Source organism: Pogona vitticeps, chromosome 6, assembly GCF_051106095.1.
Source record: "Pogona vitticeps strain Pit_001003342236 chromosome 6, PviZW2.1, whole genome shotgun sequence".
Lineage (NCBI taxonomy): Eukaryota > Metazoa > Chordata > Lepidosauria > Squamata > Agamidae > Pogona > Pogona vitticeps.
Window position 1 is genome coordinate 71,558,410 of NC_135788.1, and position 27,407 is coordinate 71,585,816.

The 27,407-nt window shown below is 40.6% G+C and overlaps 1 long non-coding RNA gene across 1 annotated transcript in view; it reads right to left on the reverse strand.

Moving 5' to 3' along the window:
- Positions 1 to 2,267: 2,267 nt before the first annotated feature.
- The window catches only part of LOC144583557 (uncharacterized), a 124,833-nt gene continuing 99,693 nt past the window's right edge, over positions 2,268 to 27,407 (reverse strand). The window contains exon 2 of the long non-coding RNA XR_013537406.1: positions 2,268 to 8,541. This is a non-coding gene — a long non-coding RNA (uncharacterized LOC144583557). The remainder of the gene's footprint in view (positions 8,542 to 27,407) is intronic.

Here is a 27,407-nt window from a genome sequence, read left to right on the forward strand (position 1 = left end):
AACTGCTCGACCCTGTGCAGAACAAGACAATCTAATATTGTTTTCCCCCCATCTATCCAATTACCACATACAGAAGTGGTGGAGAACAGCCAGGGACAACAGTGGAAGAGTGTTCAGGCAAAAACATTGGGCCCTGAGAAATTTTAATGATAATGCTAACAAAAACGAATCCCAACATTCAATAAATGGGATCTAGAAATAATTTCCTCAACAAAGCATGTTTTCTTCCAATGCAAGTCACTTGACAAGAATTTCTACACAGACTGCCAGCAAAATTGAAAACTTGAAGGGTACAGGGGGATTTGTTGAGCCCAGGCCATTAACAGATTGATGAGTGTTGGGATGTAAAGAGGCTACCATGCTGGGGGGGGGCAATAAATGGGCATTCGAGTTGTGTACGAGTTCTTGTCAGTACAGGCAATGCTGACTGCTAACCGGAGCTTTTTAGGAGTTCAGAGAAGTCACAAAATATGATGCTATGTTCAAAATGCTATTTTAAAAGGAAATAAAGCTATAACAATACTCCCAGTGGCCTGATTTGGCACCAGAGGGCCTTGGGTCCTTTTCAAGGAGAAAGGCTGGATAAAAATATTTTAAATAAATAGATAAGTGTTTTCGTTACATGTTTTGATGCTGTCTCTTAAAGTTGCCATCTAGGCTGCAGTGGTGGGAGCAGTGGTAGATCTTGACTCAGGATTCCGTCTTGTGAGCCTGAGAACAAATCTAATTCATGTTTGTAACACAGTCTTATGCAAATGAGTTGGAAGATGAAGGCCAAAGGAAACAGTGTGAGAAAATGATATGGGGCTCTGTACATAGCTTAGAGCAGTGGTCCCCAACCTTGGGCCTCCAGGTGTTCTTGGACTGCAACTCCCAGAAGCCTTCACCACCACCTCTGCTGGCCAAGATTTCTGGGAGTTGAAGTCCAAGAACATTTGGGGGCCCAAGGTTGGGGCCACTGGCTTAGAGGGAATGTTATATGGGACCTTTGCCTGGAAAAGGTCTCTCCTATGAGAGGAACTTCTCAGGCTGAAAAATATAATCTGGAGCTGGGATCATGTAAAAAGCTTCACTCCATTGGACTAACAACTGCTCCCCCATCCCAGTTCTGGAAAACATTACTTATGTTACTCCAACATTCAGTAATAACCTGAACACATAATTTCCTATAAGAAATCCATACTGATCAGCCAGATGGCCCTCTTGTCACAGACTAGTCAAGAACCATAAGGAAGTTTGCCATTAGCAGCTAAAACTATGAGTATAACTCTTAATGGATATACCTCATACCTGTGGTTCTTCCATTTTAAAAGGGAGAAGTGTGTGTGTGTTTAGTCGTTTAGTCGTGTCCGACTCTTCGTGACCCCATGGACCAGAGCACGCCAGGCCCTCCTGTCTTCTACTGCCTCCCGGAGTTGTGTCAGGTTCATGTTGGTTGCTTCGCAGACACTGTCCAGCCATCTCATCCTCGGTCGTCCCCTTCTCCTCTTGCCATCACACCTTCCTAACATCAAGGTTTTTTCCAAGGACTCTTTTCTTCTCATGAGATGGCCAAAGTACTGGAGCCTCAGCTTCAGGATCTGTCCTTCCAGTGAGCACTCAGGGTTGATTTCCTTCAGATGTTTTGTACTTCAACTCCCTTCAATAAACATGTATTCTGGGAGCTGAAATCCAGAACACCCAGAGTACCAAGAATATTAATGTCCAAAACATCTAGATCAGTGGTTCCCAACCTTGGGTTCCTAAATCTTCTTGGACTAAAAGTCCTAGAAGCCTTCACCATTAGCTGTGCTGGCCAGGATTTCTTGCAGCTTCAGTTCAAGAACATCTGAGGACCCAAGGTGGGGAACTGCTGATCTAGAAGATTGATCCAGAGGTTGAGAACCACTGCAGTATCAACCACCAGTTCATTTCACATGAGCACATATTCCAAATTTTTGTTCTGTTACAGATGCTAGAAAAGACTGCTTGCTATTGTTTTTCTTACCACCTGCTATGCCAATGAAAAGACTATTCTGTTCATAAATGTGCTAGCTCAATTTGGTCTAGCAGATGAGCATAGAATATTCCTGGAAGAAACCCTGATTTAGAAAGAAAATAATGTTATCTAATTACAGCAATGAACTATGGTTAATTGGCATTTGAAATAAATGAAACTTACCTGAAAGGTATTCTTTTCTGTATTCATATACTGATTGGCCATTTTGTATAATGTTATGAAACAACATTATACATTGTCATTAATTTTTCCTTTTAGTAATTCTTCCTTTTTCTTTTGGGCTAAATATTTTAATTGAGTTCCAGATGATGACCTTGTATGAGTGCAAAGATCTTCCCACTTGAACACTTTTAACCTGCCTATCCTTCTCAATATTCTCTTGCTTCTGATTATACAGCCTAGGCTGATGAAAGCCATGAGCCAAGATGAGGTGGTTAGCCATTGAAGCACTAAGAGTGGCAGTGGAACTCTGCTTTTCCAAGTTGTCCTTCACCTGTGCAGTATGGCCTCTTCTCTGCCAGCTCTTCAAATAATACCTACCTATAAGAGAGTGTGATATGGGAGGGGATGGGCGAGTAGAAATTAAACAGTGTCCTGTGATATACTTCATTATCTCCCAGCACTATGGCCAGTGGAAGTGGGAGGACATTTCCTATATGTTACATATGGCTATATTACATTGGTTCGGACAAAGCACAATTTGGGGAAGGCATGTGGACCTCCGAAGTTGCTCCTAAGGCCAAAGCTTGTTACAAACAGCATAACCTGTTTCGTTTTGTCTTGTCTTGTCTCATTTTTCTCACTGTACTCTATCAATTTGTGGAAGGAAGCAATCCATCAGAAATATGAGGACCAACCCATTCACATGTGTACAAGGGAAAAATGTAAGCTATCTGTAATAAAACATTGAAAGGGCTAATTATAATTACATTTGGTTTTTGTGGGCTTTCTGGGCTCTTTGGCTGTGTCTTGAAGGTTGTTCTTCGTAACGTTTTGCCAGTCTCTGTGGCCGGCATCTTCAGAGGACAGGAGTAGCACATTTCCTCATGTCCTGCATCTCATTCAGACCAGTTTGCTCCATCTCACAAGCATAGTCACACAGTCAACATCAACAAAGGAAAGACTAATGACCTTACATAACCACCATAAATTCACCACAAAATTCATGCTAGTATTATACACATGAAGTCTAAGAAGTGGGTTTGAAAGTGAAACTGGGCACATGACGTTAGTAATTTTTTTTATATATCTGTGGCACCGTGTTGAAATCAGAAAAATTACTTTTCAGACTTCAGCTGACTGGGAAATTCTGACAACCGTACTCCACAGAAGTAACTTTTCCTGTTGAAATCAGATCTGCAAGAGAGGGGAGAAGGCTGTTCTGTTCCTACAGTATGTCAAAGCAACACCATTCTGTAGCACAAAAGATCCACTTATACACATCAAACCCTCCCGTTGCAGTTAGTAATTAACACAAATGTCTGCCTATATCAGACAGCATAATTGCCAGCAAGGCAAATTATTCTGATGACAAACAAACCTTTGTTTCCCAAGGATGCAACCAGGATGGCACGGATCAAAATAATGGTTGACTGCCCATGCAACCACACACTCCAACCACTTCAGCCATCACTTTGGGCATACAGTAAATACAATACATCTGAAGCCACAAGGCAAACCCAGCCCAGAGCTGTTTATATTTCATGATTGCTATGTGCAAGCATACTATTTAGTACTGACAAAGACGGACACAACTCAAGGATGTCAGCTTTCCTAAAAACTCAACACTAGAACACTAGCATTTTGGGCTATGAAGATAGGTTTGAATGTGTACAGGCAACAGCAAGAGAAACTCAGCTAAGGGGTTCAGTGATAAGTTTTCCTTCCCCATGGAAGCAAAGCTTTCTTTCCTTCTATTAGTGCTGAGTGTATTAATGCCCTTGCCATCACCGTGTTGGTATTTATGTAAGTCATGTAATGTGCAAACTGAGCTGAGAAGTTCAGAGATTTCAGCTGTGTCAGCTTCCATGATCTGCAGTAGATCACAGAAGTTGTCCTGCATACCTTGTAGTTTTCCCACTCTGTGAATAGTGGGGGAAAAAATCACATAACAGGAGAGCTTAAACAGCTGTTTAGACCAAAGTAGTAAAAGACATGTCCACATAACAAAAATGGCAAACTCTCTATTAAGGTGGTACCTTTATAAGGCAACAAAAAGGCTTCCCACTTTCACATCCCTGTCCCCATCCTTTTTTACTTTTATCATCTTCCTGGTGGAAGCAACAATGTTTCCAAAAGTTTGGACATTTTTGAATAGCCTTTAGAATTACGTCAGTGGGGATTATTTCTGTTATGAGGAACTGGTTTTACATATGATGGAATGGCCCAGATTATGTGGCCGCATCACATATTTATAGCAGTTCGATATTAGTTCAGCCCTAATCGCTGTATCTTAAGGAATTCTAGAATTTGTGGTTTGGTGAAGCATTTACAGTTTTGTGCTAGTTTGCTCAGGTCCCTAAATTGTAGTTATCTGGAAGAAAATTCTAAGCACCTCACCAAATATGAATCCCAGGACTCTTCTATCCAAGAGTCATAACAGGTATATCAGAAGGCTGTAATTTTATATTATAAATGTATTGCCTGTTTGATACACTTCAAGTAATGTTACACAGATGTCAGAATTAGACACATTGTGTCCACTTCTTCTGAGTGAAGCCATGGGAATTTCTACAGCTTGGCATTCACCTTGTCATGGCACACACACACACACCCATGAAGGTAGCTGTTCTACAGCAGGAAGGGGGGGAATGTCTTATAACTCTCCCCCTTGGATTTTCCCTTGTATCTTCAAAGTGTACGTACAGCTTTAGCTGCTCAACTATACGTTGGTTAACAGGTCTGCCATCTAAATGCCAGTTGTGATGGCGCACATGCATGGAAAAATCATTCATTTTATTGGACCTGCTGAAGTTTACACAACATTTTCCAAAAGCAGTGTTAGAGAAATGTTAGAGTAAATTTGACCACATCACTCCAGTTCTGGCTAACCTCCACTGGTTGCCCGTGGTGTCCCAGATCACGTGCAAGGTTTTGGCACTCACATACAAAACCCTCCATGGTTTGGGCCCATGTTACTTGTCAGAGTGTCTCTCCTTAATGTTGTCTGCCCAATTCACAAGATTATCTCAGTCAAGGCTCCTCCAGGTGGCCACCCTGAGGGAGGCCCATAGATCCTCTACAAGAGGTAGGGCCTTCTTTGCGGTGGCTTCAACTTTATGGAACCAGCTTCTGAAGGAGCTCTGCCTAGTCCCCTCCCTGTGGACTTTTAGGAAGCAATTAAAGACATTGCTTTTTAGGGAGGTTTTGCACACCAATCCCAGAAGACCACCTCCCCCTTTTTTAATTTTTTCCCTCCTCTTCTTTGCTCCCCTCTTTTCCTCCATCCACTCTGGGATTAGTCGTGCCATCTGGGTTTTTTTTAGGGTTATTGATATTCGTTTTAATATTTCTATTTCTATTTTTGTTTTCTATTTTATGAGTTGTAACCCACCCAGAGTTGTAACCCACTCTGCTTACTTCACCATGAATGAAAACAGTGGTTTATTTTCAACTTCTGAAAAGAGATGGAGTAAGTTTGAAAGCTACATTTCTGGTGAACTAAGCAGAAGCAAGTAAATGACTTATATCTTGATACCCAGATGAACTTTGATACAATTGTCACGATTACCTGGTTCATACTGGTATTGAACCCTTTCAGGGATAAATGTTCATGCCTCTGAACTCTTGACCTTCATGTTGTTCCATTGTTAGCCACCTCTCTTTTCTTCTTCCTTTTCTCCTCTCTAAATATATACACATGGAGATGTAGCTGCATGCTATATATAAAAAAAGAATAAAACCATGAAGTGTAAGTAGTTTTTTAAAATTTTCCTTTAAGTAAGGAGCAACCAAATTGTTATCCCACCCCTTCTTCTTTTTTTCCTAATAGAGAAGATTAAACTGGGCAGATCTCTTCCTGTTTTTCTGTGCATACGCAAACGCACAAAAACAGTTTCCAACACATATATCTCATTTCCTTCATGAAACATACAGGAAAGTAATGTGGGGAGCCATGGACTTTGAAATGTTCTGTTTATATTTGGAGATGTTTTGTTTATATTTGGGGAGGAGTGGAACTAAAGATGTGCTGCTATTATTGGTAATGATGAGGTTAAACTCTGAAAAATTAGTGGAGAATCTCTCCTTCTTATGGGGAATGTTGGTGAAACTGTGCCCTCAATTTCTTTGCCCACAAATACTGTTGTGAATTTTCAGTGAGCATGTGTGTTCAGCTCTAATACATATTCAAATGTAACTTAAAGCTGTGATGAGTTGTTTGATTCATACAATGATACTTTGTCTATACTTGTTCATCTTGAGGTGCATTTCATGTTTTGAATCAGTGTTCTCTTTGTTGCTGTAAATTAAGCTTCCTTTGAATGCTTTACAGCAGCTCAGAGACTAAAATTAAACTCCTAGATGAATAAGTGCTAGGTAGCATGAAGTGAAAGCTAAATGCTAGCCTACCTAGCCACAAGCCTAGGTCCCCAAAGCACTTTGGGCAGTGTGATTGCTCACTGCATGTCCAACATATACTGCATGTCCAACATAAACATACACCCATATCTACTACCCTACAGGACCAACTAGATTTGAAGTAATAATGAAGAACAAAGAGAAGGTCATTTGGTCCCTAAGATTACACAAATGTAAGAGATTGATGCCTTTTATTGGACCACTAAAAATTAAACAAATTGCAATCTTTTGTGGATAAAATTCCACTTCTTCAGGCTTAGCACAACTCCCCTATATATAGTGCAGAAAAGTGGTAGACAAAAGTCCAGAAATGGATGGTACTTATCTGTGAGAGGTGATGTCTTGGGCAATTTTGTAGTCTGGTTGGAATGTTTACACCCTTGCTCTTAAGACCAAAAGATTGCCAATTTTCTCTCTCTCTCTCTTTCTCCCTCTCGTACACATGCACAGACACAGAAATATAAAGAAATATGCTTGAAATATGGAGTTTCTTTTTGGCTTATGGGTGGGGATAAAAAGCACAGAGACATAGCAGCCTCTAGGTAAAGGTAAAGTTTCCCCTTGACATTTAGTCCAGTCGTGTCCGACTCTAGGTGTGGTGCTCATCCCCATTTCCAAGCCATAGAGTCAGCGTTTGTCCGAAAACAGTTTCTGTGGTCACGTGGCTAGCATGACTAGACACAAAACACTGTTACCTTCCCACCAAGTTGGTACCTGTTTATCTACTTGCATTTGAATGCTTTTGAATGGCTAGGTTGACAGGAGCTGAGACAATCAATGGAAGCTCACTCCGTCGCATGGATTCAGTCTTAAGACGGCAGGTCTTCTGACCTTGCAGCACAGAGGCTTCTGTGGTTTAACCCGCAGCACCACCATGTCCCTAGCAGCCTCTAGTCTAGCACAAATTAGAGATTATAATTTTTTTAAAATATAATTTTTTTATTTTTTAGCACAGGGGGTGACAAGGGAAAGGGGGAGTTGGGATTTATGAGGAAGAGGCTAGACAATTACATACTAATATCCAATCTATACCTATTGCCATGTCAAATTTTAAGTCATTCTATTTATTCTTTTCTGCCTTGTATATACAGTTCTCATTTCCATATATATTGTTCAGCTACTGCCTGTTGATTTAGTCCATTTGTTGAATAAGTCCCATCTTTCTGTTGCCTTTTGCAAAGGTTGGTCTTTCATAACTTCTGATAGGATATCCATTTCGGCTGTTTCCCGTATCTTTTCAATAAGATCTTCTTGATTCGGTACCATCGAACTTTTCCAATTTCTAGCATATATAATTCTGGCTGCCGTAATAATGTATATAACTATGTGTTCCTTTGACTTATCTATATTATCGGGTATCATACTTAGTAAAAACAATTCTGGGATTAGTGGCACCTTACAGAGCAAAACTTGTTGTAACATAGCATGTACTTTTTTCCAATATTTTTTCGCTACTCCACATGACCACCACATATGATAATAACTTCCCACTTGTGTTTCACATTTCCAACACTTATTTGATACATCAGTATACATCTTTGACAAATTTTAAATTAGAGATTATAATTTGATTTATTCACCAGGTAGATGCAGCCAATTGTGCCAAATTAGTGAAACTAAAATTCTTACCTGGGGAGCACAAAGAGATTTGAAGTGATATAGATAACATAGAATGAGTTTACTGAGTGACTGCTGAAGCAATTATAATATTGTTTGTGTCTCTAGAGTCTCTTAAGTGCACATACCCTGATCTGATTATGTGAACGAGTCATCAGAATGTGGCCAAAATTATGGGCATGCTTCAAAAGATTGCTGGAGCTCTGTTGATAACCACAGGCATACTGGATTTACGTGAGCTCCATATACTGCTCCATCAGATGTTAAGCAATTGTCATCCAGATCATCTCTTCCTCTTGCAGTTTATTCTATCTGCAGTGTATTTAATATATGTTCATTCTTTAAACCTAAGAAGAAAGTTTAAAATATATCCAAATTAAAATTGAAGCTTGAATTTCCAGAAACATTGATGAGTATATTTGCATAATTAAAACCTACACATATCATCATTACTACCTAGTAAGTAGTTTTTTGTTTTTAATTTTGGTTTTGTTTTGATGCCATGATTTGTACTTATGATGTTGCCCTTTTTTGCTTTTGGTCAAGGCACCCCTCTACAGCCACTCTGCCACATTATTTATGTTTCTCCTGGGGTGAATGAGTCCAGGTAAGAGTCCCTGATGGTGATGCCTATGGAACTTTTCAGAGACCATATTACTCTCATACATTCGTTTACTCAGTTCTGGCAGTGTCTCCCAGGAGTTCAAAAAATTCACAAGGCTAGGTACTTAAAATACATGGCAGCCTTGCAAGTAGCTGCCACCACGCCCACACCCACACTTAAATTTCCAGGTAGCTTGATCAGAGCAAGATCTGGGTTTAGTACCACAAACCGTCGTAGTCAAAAACTCAGGAAGTTGCTTGACAGAGAGACAAAAAATTAAAAGGACAAAAGTTCCAAAATGTTACAAAAAGGTTGCAAAAGATATTTGTAGCAAAATCCAAAGACAGTCCCAGGCAATTTTAAGAGAAACACACCAGAAAGTGACAAAAACTAAGCTGTTGGTAGTGCTGTTGTTGTTATATGCTGTCAAGGCACACGCTTATAGCGACCCTACGAGTAAACAAACTCCAAAATGCCCCATCCTCTATTGCCCTGCTCCGCAACTGTAAACCCCAGTCTGTGGCTTCCTTTAGGGAGTCAGTCCATCACATGTTTCGTCTTCCTCCTTTCCTGCTACCCTCAATCTTTTCCAATATTATTGTCTTTTCCAGAGAATCCTGCCTCCTCGCAATGTGTCCAAAGTAGGACAACCTCAGTTTCAACATTTTTGCCTCCAGAGAAAATTTAGACTTGATTTGATCTAGGGCCCACTTGTTAATCTCTTTGGCAGTCCAAAAAGCTTTCCTCCAGCACCATATTTCAAACAAATCAAGTTTCAACATGAGTTTATTCACAATCAATGCACTACCTGTCACTCTTCACATTAGTATGTATGTTTAAAAAAAGGGGGAGAAACATTGTTGGAAGTGGCTTTAATACATTTAACATTTTGCCTGGAACCTTTTTTTACTCATCTATAGACACGAAAATTGCCTTTGTGGAAAGAAGCTTTTCAAACTGGGGGGGGGGGGGGTGGAATCAAGGAGCATGAAAAGAGCATCCCCCACCAAAACTACATTATGACCTGGCTTTTAAAGAAGAACAAAAGGAACACAGTGAAGGAACATTTGCAAAGCTGGGTGTATGAGGGAACTGAACAGTGCAAAGAAATACTACAGCTTCTTGTTCATGCTACTATCTTCTTTTTAGAAAGAAGACTTCCTTTCATTGATGACAATCAGATTTTGGGATCACCCCACAATGGAAATTATTTTGGAACATTGGAAATTATGGCGAGGTTTGAGCCTTTTCTTGAATAGTACTTGAGAAGCCAAGAAAAGGAAAGAATGAGTCTTATTTTGTACATTTTCTCACAGATATGTGAATTGGTCAAGGTAATGAGGAAGGATGTTTATATGAAAATAATTCAGCAGAAACAAAGTATGTTTCTTTTATTTCTGACACCAAATATATCTCATTCAGCTCATCTCTGCTTTTTTTGGTTTGTTTGTTTTGGGGGGGGGGTTGTATGTTTGGATGGAGAAGTGAAGAAGTGGTTTTGTGCTTTGAGATAATTGACAGCCACACTGGAGAAAAAGTATGTGAAGCTGTCATCAACATGCTTCAGAAATACAGTATCAACATCAAGAATTGCAGGGTACAGATAACTGACAATGCAAGAAACATGAGTGGTCAATACAAGGGACAGCAGGCTCACATAAAAAGTTTTAATAATCGTGTGATCCTTCCCTAAATCTAGCACAGCAAGACAGCATGGATGATGGATGCCTTTTATACGGTGAAACTGTTCATATTTCTTGATGCTCATACACCTTTTTTTTTGGACCTACCATACAAGGAAAATATCCCATGAAAATATTGATCAGTAGTCCAAACAATAATACAGTGAAGATCATTGTGAAAAAATGGTGACAAATGACATGGTCCTAAAGAGATAATGCTACACAAACTCACATCACTTGTTACGACAATTTTTTTGAAGTCTTAAAAAAGTTTCAGTGAATCCAAAGAGAAAGTTCCATTAGAAGCAAGGAAAGAAAATGAAAATGAAATAATCTGATATACCTTTTACAGCTATGTTCTAGCATACAATCCTTCACAGATCTGATTGTATCAAAAGCACCCTGCAAAAAACAGGCCTCAGAGTTGAGGGAAATGTGCCTTTTCCCCTTTCACCAGCTTTATCCATACCATGCCGAACACCTTTGGAGAGTATGAAAAATTGTCAACAAAAATTAGTAATCAAGTTGAATTTCATTCTCAGATGAAAAATCTAGCATATGGAGACACAAATCAGTTTTCTAATGGAACTGGTGCTTACCCAGAAGTTACCCACCTATTCGGATTTTTTATAAGACTGGACAATTCTTCCTAAAATCATTGTCCACTGGAAAGGGATGCAACAGCCCCAGTAAGAGCTTACCCAAACATTCAGTAAATTTCACTTTCTTTAAAGCTAAAACATTTTATTCAATTCTTAAGTCCTATAGAAAGAGTGTCGCAATTCAAAATTTTGTGTGCTTTGAGTGCCAAAATAATTGAGGGGAGTGTAAAAATGCACCCCTGAAAATGTACATTGTGTTTAAGAAAATAGCTTGTGTGGAAGGTCACTGCAAGATGCTCGGCTAACTCTCCATCCAAGCCATCAAAGGAAGAGCAGGCTCAGTATAAAATAACATTGCCTCAAAAAGGATGTCTTTCCTAGGAAGCTAAAATTTAAGCATGGGCATGTAGCCAATGATAAGAAACACATAACATGGCGGGGGGAGTCCTAGACCACGGAACTCCTAGAGTACCTCACCAAACTTTTTAATTGGTAATTTATACTTGCTGGTTCGCAGGTGTTCAGTGGAACAAGTCAAAATATAAACAAATTATTTGCTTTGCTACAAATTTGCTTCTTTAGCAAAAGCAATGTAGATGTCCATAGAAAAATTAGAGGATGTGTTTCAAACAGGAGCAAAATGGTTTGGTAGCAAATTGCTGGTATACAAGAAGCATGTCAGCTATAGTGGAAAATTTTTAAAATGAGAGAAATGTAGAGGTAAGCAAGACACACACGCATACACACAGAGAGAATACAAATAACACAGATACCAGATACCAGACAACAGGTACCATAAACAACAGGCAGAAGACACAGAGGCATGACTTTGCCACCATATATACAAACCGGCAAACAATAATAGCTTGGGTGAGAAAACATTTTTCATATTTTTCTGGATATGCTAAAGGCTAAAGCTATAATGCTTTTTACTTTTTAGTGATATGTTTTAAAGATGTACTCACTGCTTTTTGATTGTGCCTTTTAAGGCTATAAGCACCTACAATTCTGAGACATAATTATAATATGATTTAAGTGTTGCCTATAACCTGAGTTTTGCATTATATATTTTGATTGTGCTTCTGTTCGCAATTGTACCTACTTCTTTCTCATACGGTTATGAGAAAGAAGTAGGTGCAAATGCTTAATCATGCGTATTTCAAAATTCTTACAACTATGGAAAATTGTGAACAGAAGCACATTCAAAATATATAATGCTTTTTGAGTTATTAATTTTTAGATTTATATATATAGAAAAACCTAGAAGAATAAAGCTTGTAGAATTAGGCAAGTTGGTGTTGTGGATGTGAATATCTAGAGAAGATGTACTTCACCATGAGTGAAAAAGGACACTACTTATACCTTGATACCCAGACAAACATTGGTATGATTGGCAGAGGTTATCTGGTTTCAGACTGGAATTAACCCTTTCAGGGATAAAAATCAGTTGTGATGGAACACCACTAGCTGAAATTACTGAGGGGTATTAAGTTTTTATAATGCTCCAAGGTCAATGTTTTAGTCTTGTAGTTTTGACCTTGACATGGATATGAGAGGATTGCACGTAGTAGTTTGAAGATAATTTACAATTAAGCACTTGGTTGACTCTTTTTCAAATATTGTCATAGCTCTCTATTTCTATATAGCACTGCCAATTTTGTACTATAAAGGGGAGCATTTTCCAAATCATCCTTAGTAAAAAAAAAAATTGCATGCCACAATGCTATAGTCAAGATCATCATCATTATCTGTTCTATGCACAGAATGGGATCTTCTGAGAAATATCTCATCTCTGAGTTTTTTGCCAGGAAAAATAAGGAAAAAAATCAAGATAGTGATACAAGGTCGTACTATAAGAAGGACTTGACAGGGAGAGACCTCAAATGAACATTCTGCCCCAGTTCTCAATGTCTTGAAAAGACCTTTCCCTCAGCCTTCACAGATTGGGTACAGTAAATAAATTAAATAGATATAAAAGAGAGATTTGGAAGTCAGAGATTTGCAAACATACTGTATTAAGGTTTCTCAATAAACCTCCCTTGTATACAGAGAGTCATGATAAAGGTCTCTTGCACTTAGGTCCAAGCTAGTATAGCCCAGTGTGTTGGAGTGCTGAGCTGCAGCCAGGAGTTTATACCCTTGCAAGACAGGTGAAATTGCCTGGAAATGTGTAGCAGATGGAGTTATGAGCCCTTGAGTAAGCTGCATGGCCTCAGTGTCACAAGAAGGAGGGAATGGTAAACTATTTCTCAGTATTTTATACTTAGAACATTTTAGGAGGGTTGTAACTAGGTACATCATAATCATCACCATCATTATTATTTAAAACACCAGGCACAATCAAAATTATGAAAACATTAACTGGTATTATATAAAAGATACAAGTTTTAACCAAAAATCTAAATAGCTATTAAACATCGGCACAGTATATATGTTATTCCTAATAGTGCCTTTTTAAAAGTTCTGATTGTATTGTTTCTAAGATCTGCAACTGCTTATAATACGGTATGAAATTTTTTGATATTGTTCCCAAAGTTGTTGTTGCTGCTGCTGCTGTTACAGCTATAAGATCCAGAGAGATTGATTACCACACCTTTTTTCACCTTTTTAAAAAACAACTGGTTGTTACAATTTTAAAGACAGTTTATTATGTAACATGCAGGAATGCTATTTGAGAAAAAGGGCTCCAAAACCTATTTGGGCTCATGGATCTGCAATTCTCTATATCTCAGACTTTAAATGCTCTCCTCTCAACTCATGATTACTTTACAGGGTTATTGTAAAGGATAAACATGGTAAAAACAAACCTATACAACTCATAGCTCCTGACTTCAAATCACCTTTGAAGTCCTTGAAATCAAAAAAGCCTGTACCTCCAGAATTAGTTGCTTTAAATCCAAATATTTGAAATGACACTATGGGATGGAAAATATCATGAAACAGTATATTCATCAATCAACATTCTGGCTTAAAATAAAATATACATTAGGACTCTTCACTGTTTCTTTCTCTGTCTCATAGCAACCAAGCTTTCCCTTAAGCAGTTCCTTGTCATCTCTAATTATCATCTCAAGAGGGCTCTTTAAATCTTTAACAATTTATCTATGAAAGTTAGAGCGAAATTGTAAAGCAGCATTCTTCTTGACTTCTTATAAAGAGGGTTTTGTTTAGGCAATCTGCCTAGATTCACTACTGATTACACCTAACAGCTCCAGATATCTATTCAGATAGTGAAATGAAAGAAGAGCTTCTCTTTCAAAACTGGAGGGGAAGGAGGATTTTACGATTACATCCCTGCAATTCACAGTTTTCCCTTTCTGTAACAGGACACTCCTCCAGTTCAGTCAGGGTGTATATGGAGCCAAAATGCTCCAGTATTTCTATAGTCCTGACAGCTCCTATTAGCATGACTGGACACAGAAAAGAGGCGTAACATTCAGAATGGCAAGACTAGCAGTTCTTGACATTTTGTACCTTATGTCCCTCCAGTCACTTTGTCAAAGAGGTAACAAAAAGTACACTTTTCCCAAGAAGGTCCGTACATCAATCTTGCCAACTGCCATCAGTCTAGGGACCAGTTTTCTGCTCCTGGGGTCCTTTGAGGGTTGTATCCACTTTTAAGATGCCTCAAAAGGAAACCAATGGCCAGGAAATGGTATTGTTTGATGTTAAAAAGTTTGGAAGTAGGGGTGTCCCAAGTTTTTCAAGATTCCAACTCCAAGAATTCTCCATGAATTCCCCAGGCAGATCTGAGAATTCCAGCTCACATACACATACCTACAGACACTTTTATTTCACTCACCTGGACAAGACTGCGGTCTACTTCTAAGCCTTCATTTCCTGCTGTAATGCTTCCTGGAAGTGGCAGTCTTGTTGCCCCCGTTATGCTTTATGAAGAGCACCTCCTGAAGAGCCACCACTGCCAAGGTGGTGGCAGTGAAATGAAGGTGTCTGCAGACTGAGGAATTGCATACCCAGGTTTCTGGAGCAGCAATTTGTCTTTGGAGGTGTTGGGGGTGTTATGGGATACATAAACAGATGAGGGAGGGGATCTAAGGCCCAAGTATATGTTTTGTCATGCCCTGTTTTTCAGACATTAAATTATCATATGCAAAAAACGTAGGCAAAGTTGGTGGGCAGATGGAAGTGAGGGAGTGCCCCAAATTACTAGTAACATACCAAAAATTCACAGCTATGTTATCTGTGACATAAAATATGGACTTCACACTTGCAATAGCACATAGGGATTGAGAAAGAGTAAATTCTTAAAAACTGTTATCTGCATCCCACCTTTACAGCACCTGTATCCCACCACTGGTTCTAAATCACTGTATTAGAACCAGTGATTTAGACCAATGATTAGACAATTTCCCCCATTTTAAGGTTCTGTCTGGAAATACTTTGAACCCACAGCTTGACCCACTATGCACACTCAATTCCCCTTTCCCCCTGACACCAGAGTTGAAGATCAGAGGGGGTACAGATTTTTCTAGTGGGGTAAGGAGGATGGATGCAAGGTCAGATCTCCCGCTTCAAGAAGGGAAATCTTTCTCCAGCTTCAGAGAGGAGATCCACTGATAGAGGCTGGCTTTTCTACAGCCTCTGTCAGTGGCAATAGGATTGCATCTTAAGGTTTGCTCATTGCATTTGAGATATATGTTGAGATAATAACAATCTTGCATGCACTAACAATGGGTGTCAGTGTGAAGGAAGGTTTAGGACTTAAAGGAATTTTCTCCTTTCCAGTAACCTATTTAAATGCTTCCAGACTGACTTTATACTAACAAATGGCTAATGGGAGAAGTAACGTTGGGGTTAGGCTGATCTCTCCACATTTTTTATTCTGCTAACTGAAAGGAATAACCAAAATAATTTTCCAGACAGGTTATAAGTCCAGCCAGGCAGACAATCTAAAGTGAGCAGCTTTGCTCACAGAAACAGCTAATCAGTATTTTTCAGGTGTTATTGTTGTCTAAGAATTGTGATTTTTACTCTCATGTTCAACTGGAACACACACAAACAGAAGAAAAGACTTGTTTCTTCATTTTTAACTCCTTTATCTGAGATAAGTAACCACTCAGAAATATAACGATGTGTTCTGATCAGATTAAAAGTTTTCCCAGGAAACCTCCAAAGCTTCCTTCTGCTAATTTCCCTCAATGGAAAACTAGGCTGGAGCTTAATTTAAGAACCCTGCAAGTTCATAACTCTATTGAACAATATGAACCATTAGAAACAGATGCACTAGCTAAAATAATCTGGCAGAAAAGAGATTTTGTAACTAAGGCACTAATATGTGAAAACCCTATCAGACAAGCAGATGATTTACATAGACCAATATGAGACTGCAAAGGAAATGTTGAATGCCCTAGAGCAGTGGTTCTTAACGTGGGCGATAATGCCCCCCAGGGGGCGATTTCATTTTTCAGGGGGGCGGTAGAACGAAAAGGGGCGGTGTGGGGGCGCTGGAGCAGAAGGGGGCGGTAGGGGGGGCGCTGGAGCAAGCCAAACCTGTGAAGATGGCTGCAGCCTTTTTACAATGTGCATGAATATATATTTTCCTCCAATTTTAATTTAGTTTCAGAGTTTTCGTCTTGAAATTTTTAGTTCCTGCATTGCGGTTTGTTTTTATGCCCTTTTAATATTTCTTTTTGTGTCTTAAAATTCACTTGCAACTAAACCATTAAATGTTACTTTGGGGGGGCATTTCATTTTCTTGGAATTGAATTTTGTTTTCAGGGGTCATTGGATTTAAGTGTCTTAAATAAATAAATAAATAAACAAACAAACAAACAAACAAACAAACAAACAAACAAATAAATAAATAAATAAATAAATAAATAAATAAATAAATAAATAAATAAATAAATAAATAAATAAATAAGATATCACCGTGGGGAGGGGGGCGATGATAACTTCCTCAATGGCTCAAGGGGGCGTTTCTTTCAAAAAGGTTAAGAACCACTGCCCTAGAGAATACCTGTGGCTCCAGCAGTTTTAAATCACAGGCAATCCTGTTCAGGAAACTCATGAGATTGAGCCTTAATTCTAAGAAAGACTGTGGAAAATACATAACTACTTTACTGACTATATTTAATAACTTAAGCCTGGCAAGATTTAACCTAGATTATAAACAAAAGTTGGGTTTCCTTTCAGCAACATAAGGTAAAAAATTTGATGCTTTTATATGAATCCTGAACGGCAAAAAAAATTAACCTTTCAAGAAGCCCTAATTGCCTCAGGGATGGATGGATAGATCAAATGGGTTATCCTGAGACAGTCCCAGAACAGAATGGCCCAAATTACCCAAGGAATGGAAGGGACAATATGGAGGTCACACCTTGAAACCAAGCACATCGCTGCTGGAATTGTGGTGGGAAGAGCCATCTAGCTAAAGAATGTTCTTCCCCCAGAGATTCCTCAGCCAAAGCTAGCCAAACCGGTTCTAAGACACAGGAAGCATGTGAAACCTGATTCTATGGGAGAGACAAAAGAGATGACCAGCAAGAGTTTTAAAGGGAAGGATTGTATGTTTTATAATTCTGAACAAAATTCTGAACAAAACATGCTAAGTGTTTCAGCCTTAGATGACAAAGTTTTTTTCAATACAGAGTGAAAACAGAGAATGTATAGTACCGAAAAATAATCAAGTATATTGTTCGGTTTTTAAATCTAATGGTGTCTACAGAGTTTTTCAGGACACAAAGCTAAAGCAGCACAAGCCCAAAGAGAGGATGACACCAGCCTGGAGCTCTGGCACCATTGCTTTTCACACAGAGATTCCAAGGTGTTCCTCCATCTGCAAAACTATAACCTTGCTAGAGATCTCAAGGAAAACCCACATGATGCAAACAACACAGCCAAGTGCATAAGCGGTATTAGAAAAAAAAAAGTTGTTAGGACTCATTCTTACCGAGGATTGAGAGAAGGAGCACAAAGGTGCTGGATCTAATATGTGTGGTGGCTGAGCAGCTCCAGGCTCAACTTGATAAAATGGATTAGATCCATTTAAATTGGGTTTCAGGCCAGGTTATGGGACGGAGACTGCCTTGGTCACCCTGTTTGATTACCTTTGCCAGGAGAGAGACTGGGAAAATCCATCCCTCTTTATTTTCCTGGACCTCTCAGCGGCTTTTGACACCATCAACCATGGTGTCCTTCTGAACAGATTGGCTGGGATGGGAATGGGAGGCACCATTTTATGGTGGTTCCACTCCTACCTGGCTGATCAAGTCCAGAAGGTGGTGCTGGGGGACAGTAGCTCTCATCCACGGCTGTTGTGTCATGCGGTTCCTCAGGGCTCTATACTATCCCCCATGCTATTCAATATCGACATGAAACTGCTGGGGGAGGTTGTTAGGAAGTTTGGGCTGAGGAGTCAGCAATATGCTGATGACACCCAGCTCTACCTCTCATTCTCTACCAATCCAGGTCACCATTCTGAACTCGTGCTTGGAGTCGATAATGGACCGGATGAGGGTCAATAAACTGAGGCTCAATCCAGACAAGTCGGAAGTGCTGCTAGTAGGTGCTCCACCAGATAGGTTAAAGGACCATTTCCCTGCCTCATGTGGGGTTACACTCCCCCTAAAGGATAGGGTCTGAAGCTTGGGGGTGCTCCTTGACCCTGGTCTGACCTTGGAAGCCCAGGTGGATGCGGTGTCCTTCTTACAGCTGTGAATAATACTGTATATCAAATTTGCCTTTACCTGGATGAGCAGAGCCTGGCAACAGTCACACATGCACTGGTAACAACTAGACTGGACTACTACAATGTGCTATACATAGGGCAGCCTTTGAAGACGGTCCAGCAACTGCAAGTGGCACAGAACTGAGCTGCGCAGCTGGTAAATGGTGCTGCCACACGGACTCATATCACGCTGGTACTGAAAAATTTACACTAGCTGCCAGTTGCTGCTCGGGCCCAATTCAAAATGCTTACTTTGACATATAAAGCCCTAAATGACTTAGGACCTGGTTACCTAAAGGACTGCCTTCTTCCATACAAACCTGCCCGTCCCCTAAGATCAGGCCAGGAGGCCCTTCTGAAGGTGCCATCCCTGAAAGAGGTGAGGGGGGTGGCATGCCGAAATAGGGCCTTCTCGGCTGTTGCCCCCCAACTTTGGAACACCTTCCCTATAGAGATCCGCCTGGCTCCAACACTCTTGGCTTTTCAGTGCCAGGCAAAGACCTTTCTGTTTAGCCAGCATTTTAATTAAATAGTACTCTTTAGCTGTCCATATGAGCAGTAGGATTTATTAATATTAATGTTTTAATTACTGTTTTTAATTTAGGATATTATAATATTGCCTATTTTTAATGTTTTTAGAGTTTTTAAAGTTTTAATATTGTTGTACACCACTCAGTGGGGACATGGCGGTGCTGCGGGCTAAACCGCAGAAGCCTGTGCTGCAGGGTCAGAAGACCAAACAGTCGTAAGATCGAATCCACGCGACGGAGTGAGCGCCCGTCGCTTGTCCCAGCTCCCGCCAACCTAGTGGTTCGAAAGCATGCAAATGCAAGTAGATCAATAGGGACCACCTCGGTGGGAAGGTAACAGCGTTCCGTGTCTAAGTCGCACTGGCCATGTGACCACGGAAGATTGTCTTTGGACAAAAACGCTGGCTCTATGGCTTGGAAACGGGGATGAGCACCGCCCCCTAGAGTCGAACACGACTGGACAAAAATTGTCAAGGGGAACCTTTACCTTTACCTTACGCCACTCAGAGACCGTTGGTAATGGTGCGGCTAAAAAATCTTGTAAATAAATAAAATAAATAAATAAATAATACACAGTGGCCTTTGTGGGCCACCTAATATACCATCACTAGGACACAATGTTTTTGTTTAGTCATTTAATGAAGGCTGACCACTGAAGAATGAAGGACACAATATACCTGTCTTAATGTTCTTAATGAAGGACATAATAGACCTGTCTTAATATTCATGGATGATTTTTCAAGGTATTGTGCCACTTACCTACTGAAGGAGAAGAGTATAACACATGAAATGCTCAAGAAGTACAGTACGTGTCCATGGAGAGCAACAGGTTTGAAAGAAAACCCACTGCAATTTATATGGATAATGGCGGTGACTACCTTTCAAACAACACACAAGCCCTTCTAGAGGAACAAGCCATTTTGCCCAGGAAGAATGTTGCTCATACAGCTGAAAGGAAACTGAAATCTCAGAACAGATTACCAGCCAAAGACACTTCAAAAACCCAATCTGAATCATAGCATGGCAGAGTGCCGTGTGTGGAACACATTAGAGTCATTGGAAGCCTGCCATATGCCTACATACCAAAACATAAAAAACATAAACTGGGTTTTAGAACAGAACAAAGTATTTCACTTGGCTATGCCCCAGGCAGCAAAGGCTTTAAAGTAATGAACTTTAAAACTGGTGAAGTCAGCATAAGACATGTGGTTTATTTTGATGAAGAAAAAGAGAGCTGACAAAAGAGGGACTCTGTTAGTTACCTCTGAAAGGCAAGACCACTATGTTGGACCTCTACTAGTTACAACAGTGTCAATACCTTCACAAGTTGAATCAAACAGAGAGCAGAAATATCATGACACACAAGATGAAAGCAGTACACCAAGAGAAGGGGACTGAGATGGAGATGTCAGGATTGTTAAACTGGAAAAGGCACCACAACATATTCCAGATCCAGTCATCAGATGCTCATTGCAACCCAACAAAGGTGGACCAACTCCTTGCCTGACCTTCCCTTCAATGTCATCACTGATGTGGCCTGGGAAGAAACTGGACAGAGGTCAGCAGCTGAAGCCACTCAATGGAAGCAGCAGGAGAAGAGATAGAAGCCCTACACAAGAATGAGACCTGGTTCCTGATCAAACTACCACCAGGCAAGAAAGCTGTTAAGCATAAGTGGGCCTTCAAGATGAAGCGGGGTGCAGAAGGAGAAGTGAAACACTCCAAGATGAGATTGGTTGCAAAGGGATTCCTGCAAAAGTATGGAGAAGACTTCAATGAAACCTTTGCTCCTGTTGTCAAGCACTGCACTGTAAGAATGCTCCTGTGTGTTGCAGCTTCCAAACAGATACGACTCAAGCACCCATATGTCGAGATGGTGCTTCAACATGGAAAGATTGCAGAGGACCTGTACATACATGAACTTCATTAGCCAGAAAAAATCAGGAGAGAGGTCTTTTATGAACTAAGGCAAGCAGCTTGGGCCTGGGACAAGAAATTGAGGAAGATGCTGCTGCAACAAGATTTCAAGCAAGGTGATGCAGATCAATGCTTGTATGCCAGAAGCAGAAATGCACATTTAACTTTTATTCCTGCCTATGTTGATAACCTAAATGTAGCTACTCAAGGGGAACAGGAATGCTGTATGCCATCTTGACAAAGAAGTTGAAATAAAAGAGTTAGGGGATGGGATGCAATATACTATTTGGGCTTTCAAACTGAAACCGGGGGGGGGGGGGGTAGGTGAACAGATGAGTCATATTTTCTGAACCAGAAACAAAAAAATATTGAACCTGTGGAGACACTAGTCCTCCAAGATGCGCACACTGTTGCAACACCCATGGCAACAGACTTTCTGAAAGGCAGAGAAGAGAGTGAATCTCTAGCAAATACGATCAAATATAGAACAGTTTTTGAACTCAACAACCACTACTAGCCCTGATATAGCTACTGCTGAAGGAATAATGGGCAGAAAAGTTAGTTCATCAACACAGGGTGACTGAACAGCTGCCAGAAGTATAGCTATATACTTAAAAGGAACTATGGCACTTAAGCTAAAACTGCCAAACAGCAGAAGCCCAGCCTTGTAGGGTACATAGATGCAGACTGGACAGAGGATAGCACAGACTATAAGTCCACCATTGGATTCCTGCGTATGTATGGGTCTGGGCCTATTTCATGCTGTTGTCTGCATGCTTCTGCTGCAGCAATGAACTCTGATTCTGTGGAAGACAATGCAAAGATCGTGTAGCTTTGTCTTCCACAGAATCAGAGTTCATTGACAAAGCAGAAGCATCAGAGACCTCCTGCAGCTAGAGGAGCTGCTAAAGGACTTTGGAATAGGTGAAGAGATGCCAGTCCAGATGATGAAAGACAGCTAGAGCTGCATCAAACTGCCACAGACAATGAATGCACACACCAAATACATTGGCATGAGACACCATCTGCTGCATGGCCTGACCAAGATGGGGACCACCATGCTGTCCTACTGCAAATATGAGAGCAGATATACTGACAAATCCTCCACCAAGAGATCATTTCAAGAACTTGCAAAATAAGATAGGACTTGAGGGCTGTTGCATGCAAGCTTAAGAAGGAGTATTAAGATAATAGCAATCTTGTGTGCACTAACACTGAGTATCAGTGGGAGGTAGGGTTTAGGTCCTAAAAGGATTCCCTCCTTTCCACTAACCTATTGCTAATGTGCTTTTTCCAGCCTCTGACATTCCCCTCCTCTCTTCTTGTTTGTTTGCTTCACTTTGTTAGTTTCTTTCTTTCCTGATCTCTGACCATGTGGCCAAGGAGGTGATGGGACCAATGGCCATGATCTTAGTTTTTTTGATTTTGAGCTTCAGACCATTTTCGGCACTCTCCTCTTTCACCCTCATTAAGAGGTTCTTTAATTCCTCCTCATTTTCTGCCATGCTTTTGCGTAGTCAATGAAGCAGAAGTAAATGTTTTTCTGGAACTCTCTGGCTTTCTCCATAATCCAGTGCATGTTAGCAATTTGGTCTCTAATTCTTCTGCCCCTTCAAAATTCAGCTTGGTCCACATACTGCTGAAGCCTGCCTTGGAGGATTTTGAGCATAACCTTGCTAGCGTGTGAAATGAGTGCAATTGTATGGTAGTTGGAGCATTCTTTGGCACTTCCCTTCTTTGGGATTGGGATGTAGACTGATCTTTTCCAATGCTCTGGCCACTGCTGAGTTTTCCATTGATGATGATAAAAAAAGGCACACTGGTCCTTTGATATTGGTCTGTGGCACCAGGGTGAGTGACATGACCTTTAGCCTGGTTTGTTCCTTTTTGCACACCTCACATAGAATGATTAAACTGATAGGGAAAGCCCCCCCCCCAATTCTGCGTTGGCTGTCTCTAGCAAGCATGTCATTGCTAGCACCACTCTGGGAGCCACTGATGATGATTAAATCCTCTGCGAGCTAGCAAACATTTAATGCAACTTGCTAGGCACGTTGGACACCTTACTATTCCCTATACCACCCCATGGCTGGAGTGCAATGTGTTCCAGCAAAAATAGTGCACATCTTTATCAAATTTGGTGCATCCTGCTAGTTTGGTACACAGCCTGTGTAGATTCAATAATATTTTTAATTCAAATAATGTATAATTTCCTTCCTTTCGAATCAAGGGTTAATGTCAGCGTATATAAATTTTTTTAGGGGGTAAAAGGTAAAAAAGCTCCCTGACCCCTCATCTAAGAAGCAACATGTCATCTATTAACCAAGTTAAAAATCCCCATGCATAAATTAAGTTCAGGATTAATAATAACACCACACTGCAGCAATGTTTAAAGCACTCAGCAACATGAGCCATGTTGTCCTTCACACAAGAAAATGTCCTTTGTGAGTTTAATGTTAGATCTGTTTAAGCCTACTGTGAGAGCATTGCAAAAGGTATGTGCTAGATTCATGTCCAAACTTTCCAATCTCACAAAAAGCCACTGTTCACACCCAGTATTATCACACGGCAGACAATTATCTCTCCGGCTCACAAATTAGCTCACTGGGGAAGTTCTAGGCTATTCTCAACCTCCTTTGGATGTTCCATTGCTTCGAGATGGCCAGGGAAAAAAAGAGATAGAGACCAAGACTGTGGATGAACTAAGGAGATATGTTCTCAAATTCCCTCCAGCTTAACTATTCAAACTTAACTGTTTAGCTTAAAATTTACAAGTGAGATGACAGTGCAGAAGTCCTGCCATAAAGGAGGGTTGCTCATAGTGTCAGATGAGCAAGACCTGACCACACAGAATGAGGGGGTAAACCTCCACAACCTTTATTAAGCCACATCTAAGATGCAGGGGGGAAGTATTTATGTGTCACCTCCACCAGGGGCTTCATAAATTTGAGAAGTCTGAGACATGAAATGCTCCAGCTGCTGGAGGGTCTACGGACCTCGAACAGCAAGGCTGGCTCTTGCCGTCCACCTGGGATATCACGAGACGGATTAGTCTCACGTGACTCACATGTGGGAGGGGAAAACCAAGTTACTTAAGGGGGCTTTCCCCTCTAGACCGCCCTCTTCTTTTTGGGCACCCTCCCTCCCTAGTTCTAGTGTGAGTTCTTCTGGTCGCCTTGAAAGGGCTGGATAGGAATTTTGGCCTTCATCCTGATTGGCCTTTGGATGGGGGAATTTTTGCCTATCCCACACTGAAAGAGGGTTGTCGGCAAGCTGGTGGAATAAAAACTGGTCACACTGGTGTATAGTGCGGAAAACAGGTATTTTCGGTGGGTCCCACGGTAATTTCAAATAAGCCAACAGTGTGTCCCACTGCCTGGCACTGTGGATCGAGTGATTACAGTGCCTGTGGCGGGAAGATGCACTGGGCCACCCCCAGACTAACAGACATCTATTAAAGAGGGCCCAAGGTCTGGGGGTATTTAGTAGCTGCCAGCCAGGTTCCTGCTGTCCTTAAGATCAATGTAGATACTCCCATAATTTAATGGTTTCTGCACTACAGCAGGCCCCCTCTGACAAAAAATAAAAATTGTGAATCTGAATGTATATTAATAAAGTGTGGCCCTTGTTAAACCTATATCACTGTCTCATGCTTTATATCAGGGTTCAGAGGCGAAGACCATTCATAGCCAATCCAATGTCCTTCACCCTTCAGCAGTATGTGTATGGAATGCTACTTCACCTTAAACATGCCTCAAGTTCTTCACCATGTTTACTTGACTTCTGTATGTATATCCCTACCAAACCAACATAGTAACTGGTAAAACCATCACTTACCTCACTCACATTAACAACCCCATCGGAACAGACAACAACAATTTTGCCCATAATAAACCAATGTACAGGTTTTAAAAAATCACACTTGGACTCTGAAACAAAAACCAAATACACCTACATTGTTGTTGTTGATGATGTGAGCTTTCAAGTCTTCCTTGACTTATGACCAATCTCCAACTGCCCTTCTCAGCTCCTGCAGATTCAAGCCTGCGGCATCTTTTAAGGAGTCAGCCCATCTCATATTTGGTTTTCCTCTTTTCCTGCTGCCTTCAACCTTTTAATGCATTATTGTCTTTTCCAGAGAATCCTGATTTCTCATGATGTGCCCAAAGTAGGACAACTTCAGTTTCAACATTTTTGCCTGCAGAAATAGTTCAGACTTGATTTGATGTAGGACATTCTTGTTCATCTTCCTGGCAGTCCAGGATATCCACAAAACTCTCCTCCAGCACCACATTTCAAACAAATCATTTTTTTTCCTGTCAGCTTTCTTTACTGTCCAGCTTTTACACTCATACATGGTGGTCAAAAATACAAGGGCATGGATGATCTTGGTCTTGGTTTCCAGTAACATATTCCTATATTCAATGATCTTCTCTAATACCGTCATTGCTGTCCTTCAAGGTCACAGTCTTCTTCTGATTTCTTGGCTGCAGTCTCCTTTTGGATTGGCAGTTGAACCAAGGCATTCAAAATCTCTAGCTATTTCAATTTCTTGATTGTCAACATTAGATTTAGGAAAGGTGCCAAAACTGCAGAGGGGCAGAAGGTACTTGTAGAGGTCCAAGACCTATCTTAGCTATATTTGCATGACAAATCAATGAATGCATACCTTATTTCCACCCCAAAATCTTAACTGCAAAATGAATTCAATCAAAGGGAGGGGGTACAATATTCTACCTATAGTTTGACAAAGTATAATGAGAAAGGACCTTAACCATCTGATTCTTCTGAAAATGTGGATCCTCCCAAATATGTGCATCTTACATTATTTTTCAGCTGCTATTCTTTTTATATGTGCAAAATAAGAAAATAATGGAAATATACAGATAGTTTGACCCTGTTAGTCAAGCATTGCACTACAGTGCTGATTATATAAATCAGTGATGGAAACTAACATATTAGTATCTATTAAATTATAAAATCAGTTGGAAATTTGGTAGCAGAAAAGGATACTGAGTTCAATTTATTTTTTTTAACAAATGTTGTTGACTTAAGTTCCTGCATGAATGTTTCTCCAAAATTAAGTTAGTAGTGCGCTTTTTTGAAATCTGAGAAGTTGCAGGCTGCAAAGTGAGGGCAGTCTTTTCACACATTGCACAGAAACAGCAGAGATGAACTACACATGGAGCTCAAGGTCCAATGGGAAATTTGGGCCAGCACCTCTCTTTCAGCCTTCCTCCCTCATAAGACAGCCATGTACACTGTGTCAACTTTGCGAAATGAGGTATAAAATGAATTTTTTAAAAAAAATTAGTAATAAATAAACATCCACCCAAATTCTCCTTAGTAACATGGATGCATATTTCAAAACCTGGGTTTGATCTAGACATTAATCTATGAAAATTAAAAGGAGTAAAATCATGGCTGAGCCCTTCATTCTGGTAAGGCTTTTAGGAGTATTATAATGTCTATTTAAAAGACAATTTTAAATTAATGTCATTGGTAACCACTAGATATGGGCACAAAATGAACCATGAACCAAAAACACCAACAAACCAGGCTGGTTCATGGTTAATTTTCACGAACCTGTTCAGGGATCCTGTTTCTCTAAGCAAAATTAAATGCCAAACTTTTTTTCCCTTTGACATTTTGTTTGCTTTAGCAAAAGGGGATGCCCAGCTGCCCACTGCTCCTGCTGCCACCGCTGCTTCCTCCACCACTGCTGCTGTGGGTGCCATCCTCAGAGGCAACAGGCCCAGCTTCCCTGCCAGGAACTGGACGCTGCCCCTGAGCATCTACCCACCTACCAGCTAGGCAACAGGCACATGCTTAGAGGCAGTAGGAAGCTGAGCTGCTGCTTCTGAGCATGCACCCACCGCCTGCTGATAGGCAGGCACATGCTCAGAGGCAGTGCCCAGCTTCCCTGTCATGAGCCTGCTGCTTCCTTTGAGCATGCTCCCATATTCGCAGAGGCAGAGGCGGCAGGGGCAGATAGCCCTCCCCAACACAATCCAGAAAAATGAACTGAGAGCCATTTAGTTTTTCCAGGGGTTTATGGTGGCTCATGGTTCGTGGTTAGCCACAAACCACAAACCATCATGAACCACCAGTTTTCCAGTTGGTGCTCATCTCTAGTAACCGCACACCCCTTTCAATGTAAACGTAATCAAATTAGATGTTTTGATATA